This window comes from Mus caroli, unplaced genomic scaffold (genome assembly GCF_978045245.1).
Source record: "Mus caroli unplaced genomic scaffold, Mus_caroli_1 scaffold_14, whole genome shotgun sequence".
In the NCBI taxonomy this organism is placed as follows: domain Eukaryota; kingdom Metazoa; phylum Chordata; class Mammalia; order Rodentia; family Muridae; genus Mus; species Mus caroli.
In genome coordinates, this window is record NW_028227269.1 from 83982572 (window position 1) to 83989124 (window position 6553).

Sequence of the window (6553 nt, forward strand, 5' to 3'; positions counted from 1 at the left end):
GCTGATGGCAGAGTGTTGAGTCTGTTCTGTTTCCCTGGAGTCCCTCTGCACACGCAGGTGCACGTCAGTGCCTGCTCTAATTTTATCCCTGGCTGATGGAGGAGACTAACTGAGCAGCAGGGAAGATGCTATTTTGGGTCTCTCTGCAGCTCTGGGTTATATAAAGCCTATTGCCGTGACCTGCATTGCTTTGAGGCTGAGTCTCACTCTTGAGCATGCTGTCACAATATGTCATCAGCTCAGACACACACACACACACACACACACACACACACACACACAGCTCTTGGGGAATGAGGAGAGGTGTGTGCTGAAGAGGAGTGTGTGTGTGTGTGTTCCTGCCAGCTTGACTATACTATAAGGGAAAGAGGCTTGTTCTTCTGGAAGGAAATAGAAAGCTCTTTCTGATGGAGAAACGTGAGGGTCTGGCTTTGAGCTTTAGGACAGAGTGTTTTGTGAGCTGATGTTGTAGGTCTGCTGTTGGCATGGTGATAACAATTCCTATTTTGGTAACTCTTTTCATTTTAAAGGAACCTAAGGGGCTCGTGAATTATACACAAACGGTTCTGCTTTGGAATGGCAGGATTTTTTTTTTTTTATCTGACATTAGCAGCTGCTGCTGCATGAACAAACGTGATGGTCTCTTTTGGAGATGGGCCGTGACAGAAGATTGCCTTGCCCACACCAATGGGGATAATCTCGCTTGGAAAGTTTTTCCTTATAGGTCAAAACATCCCTCACACTGCTGGGAATATGCCCACCTTCTTAAAGATTCCCGCTCGCTTGATTCAATCAGCTCTATGGACGAACTGTCTTTGGACTTCCTCTGAGATTAAATCTTTTCTTTTTAGATATATACATTTTGATAGATGAACATACAACAGAATCTCACTAGGACCCCCTTGAAAGTACTAGGGTTCTCAAACTGTGTGTCATTCACACAAAGCTCGAATGACAGGGCTCAGAGAGCTTCTCCCGGTCTGTCCTGCTTCCCATAACCAGCAGGGTGAGCAGACGACCGACTGTTCTCAGTGAGCCACAAGTTTCCCGTTCTTAATCTCCATGGGTATGCTCTGAGTGACATGACGGGACCCATAAGGTATTGCCCAGGGGCACGCAGACTTGGCAGGTTCAAATCTTGGCTTTGGAAGCTGCCAGAATGGGAGGCCCAGGGCCAGGCCTCCTGCTGTTGGTTTGGTTCCCGTCATTGGCAGCGGCTGTGGCCATGGAGTTCCCATAAGTCGTAACTTGACGGCTGCCTTATTTCTCGGCTGCCCTTTGAAAGGAGTTGATCTTCCTCTCTCACTGGCCGAAGCGCTTCTGAGGGATTTCTGGAAAGAACAACCTAAAGCTTGCCACAAAGAAAGCCAGAGGAGTCTGGCAATTAGCGCCAAAAGGCAGAAAGGAGCTTGGCCCCCAGAGAGTTCTAGTGCCGGGAGCAGCTAAGAGAAGGAGGAAAGGGAAGTGGACCAGAATCAAAGACAGGGTTTGCAGGGGCCGGATGGGGAAATGAAGCCAGGAATGGGGAAGGTACAGATGAATCACTGTGGCTTATTAATAATGGACTTGGGTGGAATTTGGACACGTGTGCCCTCCTTTCCCCTTCTTCCAGGCTGGGAGGTGGCCCCTCATCTCGGTGGACCTACTTAATGCCTTTCACCTACCCCTGCCCATTAATGAGTCAGGATCAGTAGCTCTCTGTGTCTGTCTATGTCTGTTTGTCTCTGGGGTCTCTCTGTCTGTCTCTCTGTGTCCTGTGCCTCTGTCTCTCTGTCTGTGTCTCCGTGCCTGTCTCCCCTGACCCCCTTATTATACAACCCAGACTAGCCTTGAATTTATACTCCTGTCTCAGCTCCTCATGACTCCATTCCCCTCAGGAGCAGGCCTGAGTACACTGACATCAGACATGGAGTTCTGAGGCCTGCAGCCTAAGTCTCTGAGTTATTTATTTATTTATTTATTTATTTATTGACAATGTCTTACTCTTTGTATCCTTGGCTAGCCTGGAGCTTGCAATGTCGAACTAAATTAACTCCAAACTCACAGAGCTCTGCCTGCCTCTGCCTCTGCCTCCTGCGCGCTAAGATTAAAGCATGCGTTCCATCATACTTGGCTCTGGCTTAACTTTTATAGTCACCTGCCCAACTCTTCCTTGTGAAAGTCTCCAGGTCGATCCTTACTACCTTACACTGAATGTTCTCAACTCTCTTGTCTTCTGTGTGCGTGAGTATAGACTGTTCCATCTGTCTGGAATGCCCTTCCTATTGTTGTTGTTAATAGTATTTGTGTGTGCGCGCTTGCTTGCAATGTAGCCAAGGCTAGCTTCAAACTTGTCATCCTCTGACTCAGCCTCCCAGATATTAGAGTTAAGGTGTGCTATCATGTTTTGTTTTTGTTTTTTTTTTTTCCTGGAAAATTCGCATTTTTTTTTCCTTCTGATGCTGACTCAAATAAGTTGTTTTAACTCTTCCAGCCCTGGGTCAGGAGCTCTCCGCTGGCATGTTTGTTTGCCTTTTGCCTGAGTACTTAGTTGAGTACTCTGCAGCCCACTGGGACCACGGGCATCTAGATGAGTTCTCGCTTAGTCTACCACTCAGGCTGCCCAGCAAGTATCTGTTGAATGAATGACTGCATTGAGCAGAAGCCACATTTCCGCAGTAAAGCTTCCTCTGTCACGGGGGCTAGAGACTGAACTTGCAGGCAGTGTCAGTGTGCTTTGTCCTGGGAAATCTGACAAAGAATATAGGACGTCCTGAATTATCTGCCTCCAAACCCTAAGGGCAGGGACAAAAACAGAGCTGGCCAATCGCTGTGTTACACGGGTGCGATGTTGCGAGAGACGGCCCCATGTGACCAATCAGCATCTGCCTTTTCTGTGCCCCGTCCCAACTAATTCATGGAGTATTCAACGGGCATCTGGATCTCACAGTCCTCTCCAGAGAGCGCCAGGCTCCCACCATGCCAGACTTCAATTCCACCACGGATCTACCCAACCAGTCGTGACTCTACCATGAGCATCAGAACTTCCAGCCAGTGCGACCCGGTAGTGCATATCAGTGTGATCCCAGGGATTCAGGAAGCCGAAACAGGACCATTGCAAGCCGAAGGCCTACCTAAGTGGCTTAGCAGGACTCTCCCAAAATAAAAAATAAACGAGGGAGTGCCCGGGCTGAAACTCAGCGGTAGAACTTGCCTAGCACGAGTGAGGTTGGGTTTAAGTCCCAGGACGTAGATGATGGTGGTGAGGACGTCATAGCTCCATCACTGGGCTGGCTGCCATCTCTGCCCAGGTCACACCTTAACGATGCTGGCCTCAGGGACTGGGGCACAGGAGAAAGTGTGGAGCACCCAGTGCTTGACCCAATTACACCAAACCAGGGTCAAGGACTTCATCAATTCTAGGGACATCTGAGATATATACATCTAAAAAAGCCAAGGTAAGGCCAGAGGAAGCCCCCAACTACAAATTGGGTTTGTAAATGCATTATTTAATTTAGGTTACTTAATTTAACCTCTGATACAGCCCTGGGAATAATTTTGTGATGGCATATCATCAATGTGTGCGTGCACATACACATAAATATTACCCTAAACCCTTTGCTCTCACACTCAGAGATGCCTCCTGAAGGTAGAACTAGAGTGGTAGTATCCCAGGAGTAAACTGGCTGTGGGAATGTGGGCATAGAATTGGCATCTGGGGGAAATTTTCAAAATTTTAAACAGTTCCTTTTGAGGCTTATGCATCTTGACAGCTCTCCTGCTTTGACAGAGAGGAGAAAAGAGCAGCCATGTGATTGGGAGCCTGCAGGAGAGAGGTTGGAAGAGGGTTGATACCCTAGTCCATGGCTTTACAACAGCTGCAGGGGCTGGAATAGCTTACTTTAAATGAGATGACGCTGGGCCACTTAGGGGAAAGAGAGAAGATGGGAAGACAGGCTGTGACCACAAGGCGGAGCAGGAGCACAGAGAGGGTGGGTATTAAAGGATTATGTGTTTTAGGGGTTACCATCACCCAGAAAGGCATGTACTTCAACTGCCAAGAAACTAATAACGAATTGGAACACCATCCAGGGATGAGAGCAAGTTAAAACAATAGCTCCTGTGCTCAACCTGTGTGCTATTTCAAGATCAGCAGTTAACTGGCTTTTCGGGGCACAATGGGCAAAAACCAGGATAGGATGCTGTGTTGTCATTTAAAGACTTTCTTTTTAATTTGTGTGTTTATTTTGGTTTGTGGGGCTGGGGGGGAGAGAATCTCAGGTAGCTGTCCTCGAATTTGCTATGTATCCAACAATGGCCTTGAATTCCTGATCCTCCTATCTCAGACTCTGGGATTTTCAAGGTCTGTGCCCCCACACTGAGCAATCTGATCTTGATTTTTTTTTCAGAATATGAAAATTTATTACTGTGTTTCCATTGTTAAATTTTATGATCTTGGCCTTTCTTTCTTGCCTTTGTATAGAGCCAACGGGGAAACATTGGCTACTTAACCACCTTAAAGCGGACTCCAGGAACATCACCTACAGCATCACCTTTCCGACCAAATGCAGCAACCAGAACCTTATCATTCTCCTCAATGAAGTTCCACCATTGGGCACGAACGCTGTGATCTTCTTGCCATAATTAATGAGCTGCACCCTGACACACTTCCTGATGGCAGAATTTGGCTGTTTGGCCTCAACCCTACTTTTTCCAGCACAATTCCCTTTGCATGAGAGGCACCCCAAATGGATTCTTGTACTGCTTATCATGCCACTTCTGGTCCTGTCAGTGACTGCAGAGCTTCCGGGCAGTTCGGAGACCACGACACTTGCCCATCTTGCTGGCGCCATGGGCCCAAAGGAAAGAGATTTTTTTTTTTTTAAGACAGTGTCTTACTGTGTAGCCTCAGCCAGCCTAGAATTTGCTATGTAGACCAGGCTAGCTCAAACTCACAGGAACTGCGCTCTGCTTTGGAAGTGCCGGGATTAAAGGTGTGAGCTACCTTGCTATCTGATCCTTCTTTAAAAGGTCAAACAACTGGGCTCTTTACAGTCAGGGTACCCTTTGGCTTTCTACCTGTCCTGCTGAATGTCTTATACGGGTCACCTCATGCAAGCCTCACACCTTTACGGCATAGCCCCCCCCCCCCAAGTAGGTAAGCATCCCCCTTTTACTGCTGGGCAAACACACCGCCCACCCACTTCGAAGTTAAATAACATGCCTAAGGCCACAGATTTTGTGAATGACAAAGCTAGGATCTAAACAAAGACAGACTGGCTCCAGATCCCAAAATCAGATCCCAAATCAGCAGCCATCACTCTGTGCTGCCCTTGAAGTAACCAATAAACATATAAACAAAACAACAACGACGACAACGATGACAAAAAACCCTCACTATTGGTGGTGTGCAGGGTGTGGGTTCCACCCCAGTGTGGCAGATGAGAGCAGATGTGTGGAAATCCTGTGTATGAACGTCAGCATGACATCACTGGGGATGAACGCTTATGAATCCAGGTCAGTCGTGTCACCCGCAAAGCTTCACAGCCTCTCCACACAGCACTGGGATGAGTCTCACTACTGGATGCCCTGCCCTTGAGTAGTCAACAAGTGCTCCCTTAATGTGTTCACTCAGTTAATGTGCCTTGAGCACTTAGCCCGAGCCAGGCAAGCCATACTAGGCTCCGGAAATAAAAATGGGCCTGATACATAGTCCCTCCCCGACACATCTGGAGCGGTGAGGGCAGGTACCCTCAGCCAACGACCAAACGGGCTTGAAGCTTAGCGATACTCTGAGGCTAACGCCACCCACTGTCCCTTCATCCTCTGAGGATGCTATTGTTTTCTACATGTCTTGGGATCGATTGGTCACTAACTTACTGAGGTGTCATCCCTGCAAACCACCTGTGCCTGCAGATGTTTTTCAGACAACAGCTTGAGGCTAGTTTTTGTTTTTGCTTTTTCCTCAGTGACCAGGGAGAGAAGCAGAGGTAGGAGACCTCAACAGGGTCTCGTGTAATCCAGACCTACTTCCAACTTGCTATGTAGCTAAGGCTAGCATTGAACTCTTGGTCTTCCCCCCACCTCTGCCTCCTTGAGGCATGTACCACTTTGCCATCCAAGAGCTTGACTGTCTCATCTAGAAAGTGATATGAGGTGATGACAAAGATGATGGTCAGATGAGAGAGAACTGTGAACAGAATGTGTAACATCGGCCCATGGTGGTTTAGTTAAATATGCACAAATGGGCGTCTCAACAGCCACTGGAGCTAAGTGACTGGGAAGGAACCTGGGCTCTGAAGTCAGATGATTTCATTCTGTTAGAGTTGCAACTTAACCCTTTCTATGCCGTGCGTTCTTTTGTGTGGACCTCAAATAGTCAGTGTGAGCCACAACAAAGCCCAAATGAGAAACGACAGGCCCTTAGGATGGAGTTAGTACCCAGTAGGTAAATGTAAGTGCCAAGTTTTTATTTTTGCAAGAGTGGTAATTTTTAAAACAACATTATCAGTAACCATAGCTACAATAGTAACCATAGTTTACATAGCAAACCTCTAGAGAGTGGCTTGGAGGG

General features: G+C 47.5%; 1 pseudogene; it reads right to left on the minus strand.

Annotated features, from left to right (window-relative positions):
• Positions 1–4426: 4426 nt before the first annotated feature.
• LOC110307454 (small ribosomal subunit protein uS12 pseudogene) lies at positions 4427–4818 on the minus strand (annotated as a pseudogene).
• Positions 4819–6553: the final 1735 nt, after the last annotated feature.